The sequence below is a fragment of the Triturus cristatus genome, chromosome 10 (assembly GCF_964204655.1).
Source record: "Triturus cristatus chromosome 10, aTriCri1.1, whole genome shotgun sequence".
In the NCBI taxonomy this organism is placed as follows: domain Eukaryota; kingdom Metazoa; phylum Chordata; class Amphibia; order Caudata; family Salamandridae; genus Triturus; species Triturus cristatus.
In genome coordinates, this window is record NC_140593.1 from 1,079,137,054 (window position 1) to 1,079,160,822 (window position 23,769).

General features: G+C 39.5%; 1 long non-coding RNA gene across 2 annotated transcripts in view; it reads left to right on the forward strand.

The window, feature by feature from the left end:
• LOC146796594 (uncharacterized) overlaps positions 1-23,769 on the forward strand; it is a 201,071-nt gene that overhangs the window by 22,440 nt on the left and 154,862 nt on the right. For both annotated transcript variants that reach the window (XR_014969943.1, XR_014969942.1), the window contains exon 2: positions 2,504-2,565. This is a non-coding gene — a long non-coding RNA (uncharacterized LOC146796594). The remainder of the gene's footprint in view (positions 1-2,503; positions 2,566-23,769) is intronic.

Here is a 23,769-nt window from a genome sequence, read left to right on the forward strand (position 1 = left end):
TACAGCCTTTCTATTCACACTCTGTAACAAGATTGTCACATAGTTCCCTTTACAAAATCCTCTCAAAAGTAAACACCAATCTTCAAGTAAAAGGAATTAGCATCAATTTGACAGAAACCATAGCTTGAAATTTGACCGCTGTCTATGAAAGCAGGGCATGTGATACAATTCAAAGGCATCTTTACTGCACTTTCAACTTCTGAAATCCAGCATGCCTATGTCTGGGAGTGTTGCAGTGAGTTGGCGGGAGAGTGGGGAGGCCAATCGGTTTAGTGATGTATCATTTTTAGCCATGGACTTTTGTGTCCTCAATTTATATTTCCCATCTGTATCAAATGCATTCTAATTGTCATTATTCTGAATTTTAATGGGAACATTTCTCGAGTTCGCATAATTTAACAGAACATGAGTTTCATCATAAATATGTTTATGATAGGGTAACAAATCAATTAACATAATCAGTTCCGTATATCACTTCATGTTCTGTCATCCTAAAATCAGCTCAGAGACAGTATCAAAAGTTGCATTTTGTGTTCAGTTTTTTCTGGATAACATTAGTTCGAGCTTAACAAAGGAAGGACGATTCCCTTATTCTGTATTCGTTAATAGATCCACTTTTTGTGACAGGATCTTAGTAAAATGCCACTCGTACGGCTTAGTTTTGGTGAGTTTCCGCAATCTCAGCTGATTGCTTTCTGCCCTCAATCTAAAGAACAAGAGCATCAAATAAGCCTCAACCATACAGTTGTAAGTGGGGTAGTATATCTATTATATATCATATGATATATTATCTAATATATATATTTAGTATATCTCTACTGCTGTGAACAAAGGCCTCACGGAACCTGAGGGAATTTCAACCCCCATTGGCTACATGAGGCCTTTGTTTTGCAAATTAGAACATTCTAGCCTTTAGGGGCGGAATGTTCTAATAGCTTTAGAGCCATCCATACAGGCTCTACTGGCCATTAAAGGCTCACTCCCTTGTTAAAGGCCCTCGCTTTTGGCTTAGTCCTTTAAAGATGGAGCCGGCCTTTAGTGGCCAGTAGAGCCCACCAATGTGGGCTCTAAGGATATGATAAACATCTCAAGGAAATTCCACTTAGGTAGTGATGCACAAATGCTCTTTCACCTGCATATCAAATTTAATTATTTTAGATAATAATGCAATGTTCACGATGCCTATCAGATGAGCACATGCTAAGTGGTAGGTATCTAAAACAAGGGCTGCCCAATACGCCTCCGGATAGCAACAGGTAGGCAAAGCATTATAAACTTTGAAAACACAGTGATTCCCTGATGACTAATCTATTAGCAAATTAAGCTATTTTCTGGATAAACCAATAACACAGTATGCAATAAATTGAGAGCAAGGAAAACCCTCAATATTCTTAAAACTTAATTAATAAAGTCAATGATGAGATACATTTTTTGTCACAGAAATGAAACAATATAGTACTCATGAGTGATCACGCAATACAAAAAAGTAACAAAATAAAGGGTGCGTATAGAAATTAAATATAGACAACTCGGGACTCAGGGAATATTAGGAAAGGAATATTTGGTCCAGAAGTCCAGCTGTATTCAAGTCAAGGCTTTGGGACCTTGAAGTGGATACAAAGGACAATTTGAGTAGAAAAGAAATGATGAGAGAACTAACAAGCTGTTGATAAAAGAGAAAATAATAAGGTCAAGAAAGACGCTGGGTAATACCGCACAATGGAATGAACTTACTGTGGGTCAATGAATCGCTAGGAGATCACTAATTGACTGGAGGTGCTGAGAGAATTTCAAAGTCTCCCAAATTCATACTGAATGACTCCATTCAGAGTCCTCCATGTGGATTTGATGCTGAAAGAATTTCTCAGCATCCACAATTGACACTGAATGGTTTCATTTGGTGTCAATACGGATGCTTTGCTATTCTCTCAGCACCTTCAGTCCAAGTAAACTTTTTCTGGCATTATAAGATTCACCCCCACTATTATATGGGCTGGAGAAAGTGTATTCACAACATATATGACAGTTTAGTACACAAAGGCCCTGATTACAATCATGGTGCTAATTGCATTTCATGTGCAAACACACAAGTCATGCAGTATCTGCACATGTGCTAATTGCATGAGTGTTATCTGTGCCTGTGCACACTGTCAACCTCACACTATTAGTCCACAGGTTTTCAGGACGTAAAACTTGGTGAGAACTTTGTTGGCAAAGGTGTGATATCTGAACATCAAGTCAATCATATCTTTTGACAATAATATTGTGGGTACATTATTTTCAGTGCCTAAGCATTGTAGGACTGCGTATTGAAGACAAATATATGTTTTTTAAAATCTTTATTTATAATATTGATGGTTAACATATTGCATACTAAATTGTAGTTGTCTTTAATTTCATTTTTGTGTAATATATTTGTATGGGTTGGGCATTTATTTGGGAACTTGATTGTTAGTGCTTTGTAAGGAATAAATAAATATATATATATTTCCTCCAAATTTAGCTCAAGTTCGCCGGATACTTGGCTCATCTACAGCGGTGCAGCTTCCACGGCGGAGTAATAAGGTGAAAGTTCTCAAAGACTCGCTTCGATCGTAGGAGTTTGAACAATGCAGTGGAATTAAGAATTATATCACCAATGTTTTTTGGAATTATGTTTTTGAACACTGATAGAAAGGAACATATGCAAAAAATACATAAGGGAGAATTTTTTTTTTGTTTGTTCTTAGAAAACTACATGTCCCAGAAAACCCTGTGACATAACAGGAAGTCACATGATGATGATTTTTGAAAATATATGGAACGATGGTAACCACGAACTTTCAACCGTGATCAAGGTCTCGGAGAGACTGAAACGCGTTGGTTTGTAGCGATGACATGCCCGTGATAATATATGATTGAACTTTGGAAATTAAAAGAAACATTGGGAACAACACCTGTGAGTGGGATCCGTTCTTCTGAAAAGAGGGTGGTGACTATATATATATATATATATATATATATATATATATATATAAAAAATTGCTTTTAATGTATACATTTTTATTTAAACATTGGGGTATAGTGCTTAAATTAATATATAAAATATGAGGGGTTTACATTAATTTTAATACAAATTCTAATTTACACTTAATTATTTAACACATTTGACAACTATTATCACATATAATGATCAAAAATGAAAAGCATCTAAACAATATTCAATTTTGTAAAATTATTATAGCAATATATGCTTGATGATATGATATTGATTTTTATGCATTTAATATATATTATTATTTTTTTTTATTTTTTTATTTTTTTAAGTTCAAAATGTTTTATTAAATTTTCCATAAGAATGAACAAATACAGACAATACAGAAAAAATTTATCACAAGCGAAGATACCTATATAAAATAAAACATTTCTAAAAGCAATTCTAAATACAATAGTTAAAGATGTATATATAATCAATTAAAAGGAGGGAAGATAAACTAAAAAGAAGGGAAGGGAGGGAGCCATGAAAAATTGCAGTGTCAACTTATTAGAAAAAGGAGCTACATTCATCATATAAGGCTTTAAGTAGAATGACTGTAAAACGGTGAATCAAGTATAAATATACAATTATAAAGATAAGTATACATCTATGGGTAACCAAAAAGAGTGAAACAAATTAGAATTGTGATTGATCCCTTTCAGGGATAATTGAGCACCTCTTCTTGTAAAAATGACCCATGACCACCAAGCATGAACCGATAAAGACGAAATATCCTTCCAGCAAAATGTAATGGACTTTAAAGCAGCTGATATTAGGAAGTTAAACAGTTTACCTTCTAATTCAGTTAAGTTATGCGTAAGACTAACAGATTTACATATTAATATTTTGTAAGAAATAACATCATGAATATGAAATATTTGTTGAATAATATCCCAAACATCAGACCAAAATGTAAAAATTAATGGACATTCAAAAAGCATATGTTGTAGTGATCCAGGGAGTAATTTACAATGCCAACAAATGTCGTCTTGCATCAGCTTAGCACGAAATAAACGCACTGGGGTCCATAAACAATTAAATAAAATATAAGAATTGGTTTGGTAAAGTGAAACAGGCAGCCATCCTGAAATACTATTAAGCCAAACAGTCATCCAAGTATCGTTGGACAAAGAAAGGGAAAGCTCATCATTCCAAAATGTTGAAATAATATTTAAATTGTTTCCTATAGAATTAGATAATTTTTTATATAAAATAGAGACAGTATGTGATGACGTAGAGATAGTTCGCATATACAGTGCTAAATCTGCTTTAACATTAAATGGAATACCATGAGGGAAGGAGTCTAAAATTGAATTACATAACGATTCATATTTAATAAAATCAGATTGAGGTAAACTAAATTTCATTTGTAAAGCTTCAAAAGAAATAAAAACATTGTCAAAATAGATATCTTTAAGATAAAAGATACCAGATTTAATCCAAGCATTCCAAAAAGTAACATTTCTATTCAATTTAATCACATTACTATGCCACAATGACATATCTTCAGTATGAATCATAGGGATCAAAAAGATTGAATCCAGGTCATTAAAAATGAGTTTAGTGGATTTAATAATAACCGATTTATGCACATATATTGACCTATTGGACATTGTTAGCAAGGTGGTCAATGGAAAAGGATCCACAAGAGACTGCTCTATATGAAACCATGTAGGTTGGTTCTTTAAAGAGGAAGGAGGAAACCATATGGAACTTTGTTTCAGTATAAATGCTTTGTGATATAGAAAAAAGTCAGGCAAGCCAAATCCAGCATTGCATTTAGGTACTTTTAATTTTTTATAACCAATACGAGTTGATTTATTATTCCAGAGAAATTTGGAGAGAAGTCTATCAATGTTTTTATAGAATTGTAAAGGAAATTGAATAGGAATCATAGCAAGTGTATAAAAATTTTTAGGAGCAATAGTCATTTTAATGGAGTCCATTCTACCCCACCAAGAGAGGTGAAGTGAAGACCATTTAGACGTTTTATCTTTGATATAATTCAGAATAAAATTACTATTTAATGTTAATGGTGCTTTTATGGAGGACGCAAATAGAATCCCAAGATATTTTAATTTATCTTTTTGCCACACAATATCAGCCATGGGTAACATATCAGGAGTACAAAAAATGTTTAAAGGGAAGAATTCAGTTTTATTAATATTAAGTTTATAACCAGAAACCATGGAATATTTTGTAATAATTTCTAATAGGGCAGGCATTGAGGATATAGGTTCACTAATAAATAACAGCACATCATCAGCATAGGCTAAAGTTTTGATATTAATCTCCTTAATCTGAATACCTTTGATATTAACACAATTTCTTATATGAGTAAGGAAAGGTTCAATTCCAATGAGAAATAAAAGTGGAGAGAGGGGACAACCTTGTCTTGTGCCTCTAAAAAGAGAAAACTGACTAGATACTTGGCCATTAATAAATAAACGAGCAGTAGGGGCATAATACAGAGCAGAAATCATGCGTATAAACGAAGTACCAAAATTAAATGATAATAAGGTTTGAAATAAAAATTGCCAATGGATTTTGTCGAAAGCTTTCTCTGCATCTAAAGCCAAAATTCCTGCGGGGGAACTTAAAGTGGAACTCTGTTCAATAATGTGTAATAAGGTTCTTGTGTTATTTGTAGAATATCTATTCTTCATAAAACCGGATTGATCAAGATGTATAATAGAATCCAATATAGGGGCCAGTCTAGAAGCAAGTATTTTAGCATACAATTTACAATCTTGATTAATTAAGGAAATAGGGCGATAATTTGAAACAAGAGTGGGGTCTTTATCTGGCTTAGGAAGTACAATAATTAAAGCATCAGTAAAGGAACCTGAGATCGTTCCTGAAGAACCAAAAAAAGTAAAAAGTTGAAATAAATAAGGCAAAAGTTGGGACTGGAACTCTTTATAAAACTCAGCTGGGATACCATTTGGGCCAGGGGATTTATTTTTTTTAATGGATTTAATAGCAGCTAAAATTTCCTCAGTAGTAATGGGTAAATCTAGCCCAAGCCTGTCCGAGTGTGAAATTTTGGGCAAATCACATGTATCTAAAAAAGAGTCCAGTATGGAAGGATCATGAGGATCAGGCTTATTATATAAAGTAGAGTAAAAATCCAAAAATTCCTTAACAATATCATTATGAGATATTGCAATTTTACCATTAGGGCCATGAATTGAGGTAATTTGCGTTCTATCTTTTTTTATACGTAAATAATTAGCTAAAAGCTTCCCAGATCTGTTGGCATTAAAACGGAACTTAGCCTTAGAATTAGAAATTTGGATGCCAGCTCTTGTACTAAGGATTGAGTTAAATTCATATCGAAGCTTTTGTAGCTTGACTTTAAATTGAGGATCATTTGATGAAATAAAAAGCCTTTCAAATTTCGCAATTTGTTTTTCCAAACACCTGATACGTGCGTTGAATGTTTTATTTTCATAGGCCATAATTGAAATAGTTACACCCCTAATGTAAGCTTTAAAGGCGTCCCATTTATTGACCATAGAAGTGGAACCTTCAGGATTGAGTAAAAAATAGTCTTGAATAGCATTTAAGATTTTAGGCTTATTATGTTCATTAAGAACAATTCCAGTATTCATACGCCATCTAGTTTGGTTTGCAAAAGTTGAAGTTAAATTCAGAACAAAAGAAATCAAGGCATGATCTGAGATATCAATATTACCAATCTTAGGAGTCTTAACAGATTGGACTAGTTGTGTGGAGACTAAAAAATAATCAATTCTAGAATGCGAATTATGTGGATTAGAGAAAAATGTAAAACATTTTTCTGTGGGAAAGTGCAAACGCCAAATGTCAACTAACTTGGTGGTATGAATAAATGACTTAAAAGCATGAAAAACCTTAGGAGGGCGAAATTTAGTACTAGATATTCTATCCAATAATGGGTCAGCAATAACATTAAAGTCACCTCCAACAATTAAAGGAACTTTACCCAACTTTAGAACCTCGGTGGTAATATTAGACCAAAAAAGAGGGTCATCCGCAGTAGGTCCATAAACATTGAGCAAAAATATGACTGAATCATGAATTTTAATTTTAGCTATAATATATCTTCCATCTGCATCCGAAATTTTGCTTAAGACTTGGCAATGCAATTTTTTCGCAACAAAAATAGCCACCCCATTTTTTTTACCAATAGCAGGTGATGAAACAATAGTATCTACCCATTTCTTTTTCATATAATTTAAGATGTTGTCATCTATATGAGTCTCTTGAAGAAAACAAATATCTGCCTTACAACTACCTAAATAATCTAAGATTTTTGTACGCTTAACTGGATGACGTAAACCTTTGACATTTAATGAAACAACTTTAATATTGTGAATATCAGCCATAATGAAGAGAGAAAGAATAAAAAAAAAAGATCAAGAAGAGGAGAAAAAGAAAAGAAGGAGAACAATAATGAGAGAAAATAGTAGCTCCAGAACAAGTAAAAGGAGGTGAAAAAATTAAAAAAAGGAGAAAACGACAAACAGGGTACAAAAATATCAAAGATGAGACGCACATACGCTCAACAAGCATGACCGAACCGTTGGAGCCCAATGTAGTAATGACTCATTAACCTGTCAGAAAAAAGGAAAAAAAAACAAAAAAAAACGTAAATTAGCTATAATCAAGTATTAGAGTCATGAGTATCCATGGATTGCTGTGAACGTTGATCCAAAAACTGACGCAAGTCATCAGGACGTTGAAAAGATTTTGACAGATTGTCTTTCCAGATACGCATTGTTGAAGGGTCAAAAAGACCATATTTGAACCCAAGACTTCGCAGTTGAGGCCGAAGAGCAGAAAATTCCTTGCGGATTGAGACTGTTTCCTTGGCAAAGTCTTGATGAATAAAAATTTTATTCCCATTGACCATCAAGGAAGGAATCTCTCGTGCTGCCTTTCGAATCAAAACCAAATGATGATGCCTGAGGACTTTGAAAATCATTTGACGAGGTTTGGTATGTTGAGGATTGCGATGTGAAGGGATTCTATGGGCCTTGTCAATCTCAAATTTTTCTGGAAATTTAATTTGTAGAAGCCCAGGAATCAAATTTTCCAAATACAACCTACAGTTGCCACTCTCCACATCCTCTGGTAAATTAAAAATGCGTAAATTGTATTGTCTGTTACGATTTTCCATCTCTAGGAGTCGGGTAGACAAAGGAGATATTTTAGCTACAAGAGGAGTGAAAGTCTCAAGCTTAGCCTTATTATCGTGTATTTTAATTGCATTATCAGATATTTTCATTGACATACTCGCCATTTCCTTTCGAACATTTTTAATCTCTGAGGCAATAGAATCTGTGTTAACACGAAGCGCTTGAATTTCCTCCAAAATTAAGGATAATGAAGGTTCTGCTGACTCTACCGCCTTTGATTTAATTGGCGGAGGTGAAACCTGCTGCTTTCTTTTAGGATGAATATTTTTATTATCCATGTTGATTTAGTAGCAAAAGTAGGATAATAATAATAAAAATAAAATAAAATATCAAAATTGCAAAAATAACAGCAACAACGCAAGAAAATGAAGGAAAAAATACTGCAGCAGTAAGAATATCCTTATTAAAGCTGGTGCAGCAGCTATAACAGGCTATGGGAGTGGCTAGGCCCAAGCCAGGCCCTTTCCTGAATGCTTGCTCCGCCCCCTGACAGACAAAGCTGGGAATACCTGAAGGGAGAGCTGGAAGCAGAGGCTGGACACTGGAAAACGCCTCAAACACCGTCCAAATTCAAAGAAAATCTCAGCAATCGACAGGTAAGATGATCAGCATTCAAGCGACCTCATTTGCGCTATAAAACTGACAGGAATCGTCGTTATTAACGAAAAACGGGCGAAAAAACGCCGGAGCTCACTACACGGCGGCCATCTTGTTTCGCGCGCTCGCGCCTTCCCGCGCTCGCGCCTTCCAATATATATTATTTTAAAAATATTTTCTACAGTTAAGATACTGAAACTTAAAACTACTCTCCCCCACACAACTTTTCTTATCTCAGTGTTTGTGGGCCTGGAGTTAGAATAGTCTTTTTAACCCGCTACCCTTAATACTTGCATTTTTGCCAATACAACGGTAGCTTAGATAGAATGATAAATCTGCACACCATTATTGGCACTTTCCCAGGGTTTTGAACTTGGAGTTAGAAAGTAAAGGTGACGCACCCTAATTTGTGGACTTTCCCCAATGGGCATCGAGTTAGAAAAGTAAATCTATCCACCCCCCCAGTAAATGCACGTTTCCCTATATTTATAGGCCTGGAGATAGAATAGTAAATCTGACCCAACCTCAGTTTGTACACTTTCCACATAGTGTGCAGCCTTTAAGTTAAAACAGTCAATCTGCCCCCACTCCGCCCAATTTATATGTACTCTACCCAACAGTAAGTTGTTGGCTCACTGTTAGAATACTAAGGGCCCGATTTTGATGTCGGACGGACCTGAGTCCATCCGACATCGATTCAGTACTGGGACCGACCGACCTCCTGTCGGCGGTCTAGCAATTAGGACTCCGATTCTTTACAATGGGAGCATGCATTCTGACTGAATGCATGCTCTCATTGTGAAAAGAAGAGGTGCAGTTCATCCCTGCACCCCGTGGCAGGCACTTCAAGGTGCATGCCACGGGGTGCGGGGATCAACAGGGAGGCACCATCGGTGCCCCCTCAACTGCCATCCGGAGGCCTTGCACCCATGGGGCAAAGTTGACCTCCGACAGCCTTTCTGTGTCGGAAAGGTAGGCACAGAAAGGCTGTCAGAATCCGACATCGTAATCCCTCGGACGGAAAAAGCCTACCTTGGAATTGCTGAAAGCATTCCGACTGGCGGACAGGCTCTCCGAGCCCGTCGGAAGTCAGTGAGAATGTCCAGCTGCATTCCTTTCCAATGGACTCCATCCTAATGAGTCGGTCAGAAAGGAATCCAATTGCCTGATTACAATGTGGTCAGAACAGCTCCGACCGATGGCCGTAGCCGTTAACGACCACATCGTAATCGGGCCCTAAGTGTGATCCCTTTCCCAAGCATTCACTTTTTCCAATGTTGAGTGAGACTGGAGGTTAGAAATGTAAATCGGAACACCAGTCACTCATATATGTACATGGGCCTAGATTTAGAATAGTAAGTTAGAACTCTCTCAATATTAGAACTTTACCAATGTAATTAAGACTGAAGTGAGAACCATGAGTATCCTCAAACTCCATACATATGCACTTTCCCGAACGTAAATTGGATTTAAGCTAAAATATAAAATCTGAAACCCCTTTAATATCTTCACTTTTCACAACTTATATTGAACCTGATCTGGAATAGTAAATCTCAACACACACACTTGTTTGAGCTTTCCCAAATGCTTGTGGTCCTCAAGTTAGAATAGCAAATCCACAATTCTCCAATAGAAGCATGTTCCCTCATTCAGTGAGAATGGAATTTGGTAAATTCATGCTCGCTCCCCAATAATATGTTAGTTAGAATAATTAATTTGAATACACTCAACATTATTTTTCCAAGCATATGTGGGCCTGAAACTACAAGAGAGTAGCAGAACTCTCCTAATGCTTTCCCACAATGTCAGTAGGACTGAAGTTAACATAGTAAATATCCTCCTCCCTCCCCACATTCTTCTCAATCTTTCTTGTACTCGAGTGACAATAGTAAGCCTCACCTGCTCCCAATATTTGCATTCTCCCTTATGTAAATTGGATTGGGGTTAAAATAGTAAACTCAAACCCCTATAATTTATGCACCTTTCCTTAACTATGTTGGACTGCAGTTACAATAATAATTCTCACCCCAAATGCATTTTTTCTGCTAAATAGTTAATAGTAATATGTATTAATTTGCATTTCATTATTATTTACTTCATTTTGTTTGTTTTTATGGTTGTTTTTTTGTTGTTTTGAGTTTGTAACCCTTATATATATGCTTATAATGTTTGTGAAATGAATTTAAAAAACATATTTAATAAATTATGATTGTAAATAATTTTGATAGCAGAATGAAATCATAATATATGTTTATACATACTGTAATGTAAAATGTAATACCAAGTACATATCTTGATACTATTGGTGCTTTTTTGTAAAATTAATTGATTTAAATTAATTTTTTTATATTTATAATTAGAACTCCAGGTTTTATGGTATTTATGTTTTTAACATTTCCGTCTGTATCTCATTGATATGTATTCATATTTATTTTGTGTTTTGAGAATATATGGAGAGGTAAAATTGTATTTTTCCACATTTTTTTCACTAATAAACATGATCCCATACTTTTTTGCCTGCTGCTAAGCAGTTTCGACGTTGCTTAGCAGCAATTTTTTTACAGCTGACTATCACCGAAATCCATTGCCATGTTTGCGACGTATTTACAACATGTCGCTACATGGCAATAGGATCAGCTCGTGGCAGGAAAAGTTGCTGCTAATCCTAGCGCCCCGATGATAAAAATCTTGGCGCTATCATGAAAAAGTGATGGCTGGCCAAATTGAAAACTCACGTTAGCCAGCCAGACATCACTTTTTTTGCGTCTAGTGGGGAAAAAAGTGCACGAAAACACCTTAAACGTCCCAAAAAAAACTCAATGCAAAATGGAGCAGCCTGAAACCAGTGCAGCAGCAGGCAACAACCCCCTTAGCCCCCACATCAGCCAGGATGACCAACAGAGTCCCACGAGAAGAGGAGATAGAAAACCAGATTCAGTCAGGAGGAAAATAAGATTCTGATTGCGGAGGTGACGGAGAATCAACAGCAGCTCTTCGTCAGCTCCAACATGTTATTGGGGACCAAAAATGCCATTTTGTCAGTCCATTGCCAGCAAGTTGAAAGCTGTAGCAGAAGTCAAGAGGACAGCGACCGATTGTAAAAAGCGCTGGCATGATGCCAAGTGCAAGACTAAGCAGAAACTGTCCAGCAATTGACAGGCAGCATTACAGGCCGGAGGTGGGAGTCCAGCGCCACAGGAGGAGCTTGATGTTCAGTCATCTGGGAGGAGTCGGTGGTTGGAGCAGAGGGACAGGATAGTGCTGAATATGACCAGCTACATCAGCAGCAGGGTAAGTAACAACCAGAGACAAGGGGGGGTGATGCTTTTTTTGTATCCATCTACCTATGTCTCAGTGTCTCCCAACACTGTGTGTAGATCAAATGGCAGCTGCATATGTACTTGGGGGTACATTCACTTGTCCCATGGACTGCTGGTATAATTAACAAATACATTGCAACATATATAATGGTGCTGTAAGGGACTTGTAATCAAGCACACATGCATACATACAATGTCAACTGACCAATCATGTGTCTTGTAACTCTGGGTCATATTTACAATAAAAGTGACAGAGTGCGGCATTGGTTTCCTTGGCATAACGTAGCATTCCGCCACTCCTGAAATGCAGGGCTGTGCCATATGTACAACAATATGGCCCAGTCCTGTGTTTCACCATGCACTGCTGAAAAATGTAGCTGCCCAGCGCCAACGCCGGTACTCTTGCACAATGGTGCAAGAGTGTCTGCGCTTGACCTAAGCAGCAAAATTTTTTTGCAGCGCTGGGTGAAATGCCATGCTGCACTGGATTGTTGTGAAAACGGTTCAGACCTGTGTGTCAGAGTTGCTGAGCATAGAGTCAATCCAAGAAGGCTAACACTGCGGTCTGTCACAGTCTTTTATTCATGCCCCCAAGTACAGTGTGAAAGTGTGCCACATTTACAAGGAGTTGCCAAGCCACATCAGGGGGGTCACCACTTCCTAGTAAATATTGCGAAGTTTGGTTTCACACAGTAAAGTCCAAAAGAGTGATGGTCATGTTGTGATAGTGGCTTTGAAATATGCCACAGTTAACATTAATTGCTCATCTGCTGGTCTGATGTGTGCAGGTGAATGCAGTACACATAACCAAATTTCAAAATGTTCGATAGAACTATTTGAAGGTGACTCACCCTTGTTCACATGAAAAGCCGCACATTTCTTGCATGCACCTTGCGTTGCTGATGGACACATTCCATAATGATTATAAATTTCATACTGGAGGTGCAAGGTGCTTTCAATGTTTGCATATGTGTTCTGCAATTCTAAGTATTGATTACTGCCCCAGCATTGTAGGAATGGGTTCATTTAAATATCAACATGCCTGTTGTGTATGAAATGCTCATCGAACCACACACTCCCTGTTCCTATCATGGTAAGTGAAGGGTGAGAAGGAAACTCATTCACAATGTTGCAATAATGCACATTATTTAGCTACACGCTGCTTTGCTATTATTCTTCAAAATGCATTTATCCACATGAAAGTTGCTTAATGTGATGTTCTGTTGGCAGTATGTCATTATATTCATGGTCCTGCAATTGGTGGTCACTGACACATATAGGCATGTGTGGGACACAGGTCTTAGGTAAAGTCAAACGTGGCTGGGTGAAAATGCACAGCTACTGATGTCTGTAATCATTCATCCAGTATCAAATGCATCGAAGTACAATGGGGCACATTTACTAGTAAAGTGGCAAAGCGTGTCATTAAGCCAAGAAGGCTAACTAAACACTCTGTCGCTTTAGAAACGCAGGGCTGCACCATATTTACAAGATTATGGTGCAGCCCTGGGAGTTGCGGTGGAACACCTATGGCAACACCCATTGCCCTCCCTTTTCATGCTAAGCATAGCGTGAAAGGGTGCCTTTTTCACAAGGCAACGTTAAGCCATGTTAAGTGGCTTAACACTGTCTTCTAAATAAGGCAAAGCCCCCATCACCACCACAACATCCTGAAAAGTGATGTTGTGGTGGCGACAGGGGCTTGTAAATATGCCCCTATGTACACTACAGTACGTATCATCCATGTGCTCACCCCTGTGCTGTTCAACAAAGGTCTGCTGTGCAACAATGCGCCAATCCCTGAAGCATGCCTCAGAGTCACATGTCCTCCTGCTTGCATCAAGTCATCATTGTCACTGCTGTGGGAAACACAAGGGGTGGGCACGCACATCTTCACTCTGGCCCAGGACGGTGTCTGTAGGCACATGCTGGCTTGAACATGTTAACATTTTGCAGCACCATGTCTAATCAAAATCTGGTCAAAAGGGTATATATAGTGAAATCACACCATTAACCCAAATAACGCATCCCCTGGTGTGCTGAATAACACATGTCACCTCTAAACATACCACAAAATACGCAAGAGTAGTAGCCACATTACTAAATACTCGTCACCATGGTCACATAACTGTGTGGCAGTCAGTTGTTTGTCCAGGTCTTAGTCTCAATACACAGAGGGATCAATGGACACATACCCTTGTTCAGAAGAAATACCAACCCTGACTCATATCTTGCTTAACACCTACACTCAAAACAATGAAATACAAAGGATGTCTGTGAATACCATTTGAAACATAGGCTGGGATGCAGCCACTTTGTAGTAGCTTAACCACAGAAAGGCAAAGTGTATGTTCAAGTCCAAATTACTAACAACATGCTTCACCATCATGAAAATTCTGGGTAGTGTAGATTTCCCATTTTAAGCTTCACCCCTGCATTTAAAATGTTACTTGTACGTATCGAAGCTACCTTGCATCAACTAAGGAACCCTTGGACAAAAGTGCTAGGGTGTCTGTGTAGAGGAAATGATGGTCAATGACCAGGAAGGTGTTCCTTCCTGTACACAAACATCCCTTTATGGGATTGACCTGTTTAAATGTGTGCTGCACACATTAAAACACATAGACACATCTTAGATTGGGATAATCTGCACACATCATCTTGTTTTAACAACTAGGAAATTTCTGTATCCCTGGCCTCAAGTGCATGAAATGAAATGAAAAATGATATTTATATAGCGCATAAACTACCCGGAGGCCTCGCAGCGCTTTAATTGATCACTGTGGCGGGCCGCAGGGTGAGACTAGCACGCTTTTGCGAACAGGTGGGTTTTCAAAGCTTTCCTAAAAGCCAACCGGTTATTATTTTCTCTGAGGACTAAACGGAGGGAGTTCCAAAGTCTCGCAGCAGTATGGGAGAAGGAACGGCCGCCCCATCGGGCTTTGTTGATTTTAGATGTGGTAACTAGGTGCAGTGAGCCGGAGCGAAGGGCTCTGGCTGGAGCGTAAGGCACGACTAAGGGGGACAGGATGGTGGGGCCTGTTCGATGGAAGGATTTGTGCACAATGCACATAGCCTTAAACTGTGCTCTAGCAGCCATAGGGAGCCAGTGCAATTCTTTTAGAGCTTTCTTGGCTGACTGCCAGCGGGGGATGTTGAATAATAATCGGGCGGCGCAGTTTTGCGTGACTTGGAGCCTGTTGGTCACTGATGCCGGGGCACCTAGGTATAGTGCGTTTCCATAGTCCAGCATGAGTGGCTTCATTCTTAAGCTACACTTGTAAATAGGCAGCAGTGGCAACATTATGCTGGAATGTCCACCTCAAAACTCAGTGACCAACACTTCTACAGAAACTGGAGTATGGAAGGGTGCCTAATCCCCAATGCTGTGTGAATCCACGTGAAGCAGCTTAATGCTGCATGGTAAATAAGGTGAAGCACCACAAGCAGGTCTGAATAGATGATGTAAAAGTGGCAGTAGGGACTTATAAACATGACACTCACAGTTGGCATACAGGAAAACTGTTCAAATCAATTAACATCCTAAACATAACAGTCATAGACTTGGTAAATTGATACACAAAGCTGTGTATCACAGGTGTACCATGTGACACAGGAGAATGGAAAGTGTCATGCACTCTGATTGCCAAATGTAAAAATACATGGTAACATGTAACAGACACATTCAACAGTATGTGCCCTTTACATTGCAGAGGTTTAAACCACACCTTCTGCTCAGCAGCTTGTCCCACTCTTCAACGATGATGACAATGTGGAGGAAGAACTCACAACCATCGACCAGGACACCCTCCAAGAGCTGCTCGACTCCATAGGCAGCCCCTCCCCGGACCCTGTGAAATCCAGCAGCATTGTCAACTGGTCAGTTTCTGCTTAGCCCTTTGCTTACTGTCATGCCTTGGAACATCACCAGTCACTGTCCTCATATTGACCATGCTAGGTTAATCTTGGACATATTATGGACTGTCAGTGTGGCCACTGATCCTCAATGACACTGCAATCAGCCTCCTGACTGAAGATTCCTGATTCCTCAACATCTCACATGATATGTCCCCCCGTCCCCACCCCAGGACTCTGTCTGGCCATCCCATGGCAATGTACACAATTTGGTGGTTGTTAGCATGATAACTGATCCATTCTGGCAATTTATAAATCGCATGTGTAAATAAATGCACTCAAATTGCCTGATGTGTGTTGCCTGTGACCATCAAAATGGAGAGGTATCAACAATGCCAGAACAGTGTAGCCAGTACAACAAGTACAGTGGACATTAACAAAATGTTGGTCTTCTGAGTCTGTTTCCCTGATGGTCAGCGATATGACAGAACATGTGTGAAGGACACAATGGGTCAAATCTCAAATGCACCATTGCCACTGTTACATCACTTTTCCTAATGTTCATGTCTTGATAGGGTCTTGGATCAATAATCAAGTCAGCGTAAAGCCACTTGAAGTGGTTTAACCTTGCCCTGCTAACGAGACACACTTTGACCCTCTACTTAGTGACAATGTGGTTGACAATGGCTGTTGTGATGGGTGTTCAGTCAAAACACATTTGAAGATAGATCCTTCATCATAGGCCCAAGGATGATGTACAAATGTCTCGGAGCGAGGATAAATGCAGTGTAAATAAAAATTTTGTTTATAGACGTAGTTGTGCAGCATTTTGCTGGACACATCCAGACAGCAAAACACCTTGACTGTCAATGTATGTGCAGGAAGGGGAACCTTACAGCACCTGATCCTACATTATGTTGCAAGTGTGCCTGCATTTGCGCTACGCATCGATATGTTACACATGTCCATGGAGAAAAACAGTGCAGTGCTGTAATGTCTGAACTACCGCACAGCCTTGTGCTTCCATAGTGAGGGAACGCAGCATTAGCCTTCTTGCCCTAATGCTGGCCTACACCACTGTTGCTGTAAATATGCACATATGGCTCACATACATTTACATGAGGAAAAGCGGTAAACTACATTGATGAACTTTCAAATTCACCTTAAAGTATACACACAAGCCAGTCCAACACAAGGTACAATCTCTTTAAATTTGAAACGTTGATCCACTTAACTTTTTTGTGAGAGGCAAATGTAGTCTTTCACCTAGTTCAAGATGCAGGCAACTAAGTACCACCCAACATCCCTACATCAGTGAGAAAATGCCCTGAAGAACTCTTCACCTCCGCCCTCATCTACACTCCGCCCCCTACTACGACAGACGACAACACAGCGGCAAGCAACCTTTACCTATGGATCACCATCTGCACTCTTGACCCCTTCAGACCACCGCAAGACAACACAACAAGAAAGCCAACTGGTTCACTACAGAACTATGAGAATCCAAGCGATCCTGCCGACGACTGGAGAAGACGTGGAAAAACAGCAGAACCCCGGAAGCACGTGTCACCTACAAAACAGCCATCACAGCTCACCACCAACTCATCAAATCAACAAAGAAAAACTTCATCCAAGACAGAATCCTCGCCAACGCCCACAACTCCAGGGAACTCTTCGCCATCATACAGGAATTCACCAAGCCTAACAGCGAAACAACCAACGTCCCTCCCTCCCAAGACCTCTACAACAAACTCAGCTCCTTCTTCCACCTCAAGATCAAGACGCTCTTCAACAACTTTGACGATCAAGTCCATGGCACCACCTCAACCCTCACTCAACCCTCACTCCCAACGACGCCACCCAACAGACCCTTCTCACCTGGACCTCTCTCACTACAGAAGACAACTTAAAGACAGTGAAGAGCAATCACTCCAGAGCACCTTCTGACCCATTCCCGATGCACACCTTCCAACAACTCCGACGATCAAGTCTATGGCACTGCCGCAACCCTCACTCCCAACGACACCACCCAACAGACCCTTCTAACCTGGACCACTCTCACCACAGAAGACAACTTAAAGACAATGAAGAGCATCCACTCCAGAGCACCTTTTGACCCCTGCCCGATGCACACCTTCCTCAGGGCCGCCACCGTCATCGCACCAGAGCTACACTGACCAATCAACTGCGACCTCAACACAGCTCCATTCCCTGACAACTGGAAGAGTGTCAAAGCTAAGCCCCTCCTAAAGAAGGCCTCAGCAGACCTGTCGGACCTCAAGAATTTCAGGCCCATCTCATTGCTTCCTTTTGCCACCAAAGTCATCGACAAGGCCGTCAACCCTCAGCCAGCACGCTTCATAGAAACCCACAACATCCTAGACACCTCTCAGTCTGGATTCCACAGCAACCACAGCAACGACACAGCCCTCCTTGCTGCCACCGATGACATCCGTGCCCTCCTCGACCAAGGCCACACTGCAGCCCTCATCCTCCTGGACCTATCAGCAGCCTTCGACACCGTCTCCCACCGCACACTAGCCACCAGACTCCACGATGCATGCATCCAAGGAAAGGCCTTACACTGGATACGTTATTTCCTATCAGGCAGAAGAAAGAGAATACGGCTCCTGCCCTTTCTCTCAGAACCGACAGAGATCAGATGTGGAGTTCCCCAAGCATCCTCCCTCAGGGCCACACTCTTCACCATCTACATGGCCCCGCTCTCATCCATCATGAGAAATCACAGTCTCAACATCGTCTCCTATGCCGATGACACTCAGCTCATCCTCTCTCTCACCAAGGAACCCGATATCACTAAGCACAACTTACAAGAAGGGATGAAAGCCATTTGCGACCTGGATGACCAACAGCTGCCTGAAGCTCAACTCTGAGAAAACAGAAGTTCTCATCCTCGGCTCCACACCCTCCTTATGGGATAACAATTTCGGCATCATTCTCGACTCTTCACTCACCATGAACCGCCATATTAACGCCATATCCTCCACATGCTTCAACACCCTCTGCATACTTCGCAAGACATTAATGTAGATACCCCTGACTCCAGGAAAACCGTCACCCACGCACTCATCACCCGCAGACTGGACTATGGCAACGCCCTCTTCGCTGGAATCAACAAAAACCTCCTTCGTAAAATCCAGAACGCCGCAGTCAGACTTATCCTTGATATCTTATGACACGCATCACCCAACACCTCATGACCTCCACTGGCTCACCGTCAAAAAAAGAATAACCTTCAAGTTGCTCACACACGTCTACAAAGCCCTCCACAACACCGGACCCCAATACCTCTTCTTCCACGACCTCAAGAGGAACCTTCGTTCAGCCAACCTCGCCCTAGCCACCGTTTCTCATTTCTACAGGACCGGAGCTGGTGGAGGATCCTTCACCTACCTTGCAGCCAAGACCTGGACCGAACTCCCCCTTCACCTCCGACAGTTCCCGACACTGCACCAATTCAGAAGGGACCTCACGACCTCAAGACCTGGTTCTTTGAATGATGCTAACGGAGCTGCTCACACCCCCCCCCAGCACCTTGAGATCCTCGCAGGTGAGTAGTGCGCTCTACAAAACCCATGATTGGTTGGTTGAATGAATGCTGTGTGAGCTCAATGCCTCCATCACCTACAGTGGTTTTCTGTTTGAGCACTTTTGAAGATGGCAATCTTACCTTTGCTAGCCTACATATCATGCATTTCTGTTATTACAATCAAACAGCAGTATGACAGTAGCCTGTCCCTAGAAGATACATTTTTACATAGCTGAAAACTTATTTGGGAAGGAGTCTGATGTCTCATGAATCTAACTAAAAATTTCTTTGAATCAGATTGAACATCATTGAGAACACAAATCAATTAACACTAAACCTTTATTTATAAAAAGAGAGTAGCTAAGCTAAACCTACATTCCAAAAACTATCCTAACCTAACTTATGCTAATTATAAAAAAAACTAAACTAACTACCTTACCTTAGTCTATACACATAACAACAGATAAGAAACATCAACCCCTCTTACCCTTAAGGCACATCTTGAGACAGAACAAAGACAACTTAACCTAAACATACACTAACTAAACATATTTCATAAATATATGTATATGTATATATGTATATGTATATATATATATATATATCCAACTATGGGTATATTCCTTCTAGGAAATAAACATCCAGCACTCCGGTGAAAGAATGGGCACTCGGTCTTTATTTTCAACAAACGAGGTATAACATCAACGCGTTTCAGCAGACTCGCGCTGCCTTGTTCACGATGTTTTGTGCACCACTTTTTTTCAATAAAATACATTTCATTTAGTGATTGACAACAAAGAGGGACTCAACTTTCATATTCCCCAGCTCTGTATAATGCACTTTGGCCGCCATCTTGTAACATGTTCATTCCTATTTGTTTCACATGTTTTCTTAGTACGATTTATACTCAATTTGCACATATTGCTGTATTACATGGCTCAATGATTACAGCTACTTCTTATGTTTTCGCGCAGGGTACCTCCTTGCGTATATTAACAATAGCTAATTAAAAATCAGAGTTAGTCATACAGTTTTAAAGGATTTGAATTTCTTCAACATGCTAGTGCAGATGGTATTAATCTTCGGGAAATGAATTCGGCAAGTGCCTTTTTAACATTTTCTTATAAAATTCAGTAATTCAAAGTGCTAGTGCTTACTGTGCAAATTACGCATTCTAAAGTGCCAGTGCTAGTTTTTTTAAAGAATTACGCAAAAGTTAATAATTAAAGGTGCTAATGCCTATTGTGCAAATTACGCAGAGAAACCCTTTCCTAATATATACAAGTTCTTGATCTATATACCTGTATAAATTTGTCAAGTCCAATTCTTTTAATCAAAATTCTCATGACATTCCTAAAGTGCAAGTGCTTATGTAAACTTAGATATTTCTCAATTACAATATCCATCTTACTTTCTCAGCTTTAGCACAATTAGTTCCATATGGGATAGGGATTAATATCACACGTACATACATATTCATAAATATTAAAATCATATTTGATATTTCTATACAGAGCGGTTATCTTTGTCGGGTTTACCCTCTATTTTGATTGTTTTTTCACTAATAAAAGTAATGATAGCAGGAATTTCTAATTTCTTATCTCCTTGAGTATTTCAAGACAAACACGTATACAAATCCTCATCCACATTTAACCCTTGCGGTTCTTTGCAGTTAAATTCTAGGATGAAAAATGTTTCCAGTCTCCTTAGTTCCTTTTCCCTGTCCCCTCCCCTCTTTCTCCTCGGGACTTCCGCTATACAGGAATATTTTAGAAACATCGGGTTACTCTGGTGATGGGATTCAAAATGACGTGCTATGGGATATGTTCTGTCTTGATTAACAATAGCTCTCCTGTGCTGTAAAATTCGTTTATACACAGGAAGGGTTGTACTCCCTATATATACTTTGGGGCACGGGCATCGTAGCAGGTAAACAACATAGCTAGATTTACAGGTCAAAAAACTTTTAATAACAATAGTTTTATTAAAAAAAGTTTTAAAATCAGTGCAATTTATGCCATGCTGGCACGCTTTGCATTTTGGGCATTTTCTAAAACCTGGTTTTTGATGTAACCAGGTAGGAGCTCGCCCTTTCTCTTCCTGATATTCGCTTCTCACAACTAAATTCTTTAGCGATTTTGATCTTTTATAGGTGATGTCCGGGTGTTTTTTCATTTTAGGGCCTAGTACAGGATCGTTTCTTACTAGATGCCAATGTTTGTTTAAGATAGATCTTATTTCTTTATGTTTTTCATTGAACGTTGTTATAAATCTAGAATTAAGTTGATTCTTGTCTCCCTCTCTCTGTAGTTTTCTCTGTTTTGTTCTTGATGGTTCGAACAGGATTTTTTGTCTATCAAGGTTTCTTGCCTTAGGCGCGGCTCCTTTTATTACAGCTGGAGAGTACCCCCTTTGAATGAATCTATGGGTCATCTCACTCTCAATTTTATCATATTCAGACTGATTGCTGCATGCTCTCCTTGCTCTGTAGAATTCCCCGAAGGGAATGCTCCTAATTAATGCAAAAGGATGAGCACTCCCCGCGTGAAGAACTGTATTCCCGGCAGTAGCCTTACGGAACACTGAAGTCTCCAACTTCCCTCCCATCAGTTTGACCCAGATGTCAAGAAAGTCTATGGTGGTTTTGCTGTGGTGTCCTACGAATTCTAGATTAATTGTGTTCTGATTTAGATCATTGATGAATAATTCTATGTCTGTCTCCGTGCCCTGCCACAACACGAAGACATCATCAATGAATCTAACCCACAGTAATATGTTTTCTGACCAGTGCTCCAATGGGCTGCCTCTGAGCACCTGTTCCTCCCACCAGCCAAGATGTAAATTCGCATAGCTGGGGGCGAAACAGGTGCCCATCGCAGTCCCCTGTTCCTGTTGAAAAAGTTCATCATTGAATAGAAATATATTCTTGGTTAGACACCATTCCATTAATTCCAAAATCATTTTGTTGTGCTCCAAGAGTCGAATTGGTCTTCTGTTTAGGAAATATTCAGTTGCCTTTAAACCATCTATGTGTCTTATACTGGTGTACAGTGTTGCAATATCAAGTGTCAGGAGCAGCATATTCTCCTCATCCCAATGTACATCGAAAATGCACTTTAAAAAATCCGTTGAGTCTTTAATGTATGAGGATAAGGATCTTACAATCGGATTTAAAAAATAATCGATATAACGTGATGCATTCTCGAAGAGGCTCCCACACGATGAAATAATTGGTCTCCCCGGTGGACTGGTGAGACTCTTATGCACCTTGGGGAGCATATAAAACACCGGGATCACTGGTTTATCTTTTTTAATGAATTTATACTCGTCCCAACTCAATAAGCCTTTATCCTTCCACTCATCCAACCTCATGAAGAATAGTTCTTTTGTTTTCTCATATTCTTTCATATTTATTCGGATGTAACAGTTACTATTGTTCAGTTGATTAAGGGCCTCTTTTTTATATAGTTCTTTCCCCCACAGAACAATATTCCCTCCCTTGTCCGAGGGTTTAATTAATACTCCCTCTTCTTTCTGGAGTTTGTTCACTGTCTTGTGAAAAAGTGCTTTTTTCGGACACATTCTCTTTTTCTTCTGATTGGCAACAATGTACAACTGTTTTAAGTCTTTGGTTACATTTTCCCCGAAAATATCGAGGTTATCTTTCATAGATTGGGGCAAAAATCTCGATGGTGGCCGAAATGGAGTATGGTCTTCCTTATTCATCCCTGTGAGAAACAACATTGATTGTTCCTCATTACCTGGTGGGTTATTCTCATTAGCCAGTGAGATTACATCTGTTAAGGTGGGGATATCATTCACATTTAGGGAGATTTCATCATTAAAAGGTTCTAGCATTTCTGCTTGTGTCCCTTGATTGGTCTTACGATGGTTTAGGTGCATTTTTGATAATTTGAGTTTTCTGATGAAGCGATATAAGTCCATTCTGTTGCTCGGGTAATTATATTCATTACTGCTACAGAAGGACATGCCTAATTTCAGGATTGATTCTTCGTCTTCTGAAAGCTTCATACTACTCAAGTTGATCACTGTTGTATTGTCCATTACTTTTTGTTCTGTTTCTTCGTATTGGAGCGCAGCGATCTTTTTGCTTGCCAATCTTGTACTCCTCCTATATCCCTCACCTCCTCTCCTTTGTTTCCTCTTCCTCTGCCTCTTCCTCTCCCGCGTCCTCTCGCCGTGCGATGATCTGTCTGTTGTTCCAGAAGCATAAAACGGAGTTCCTCG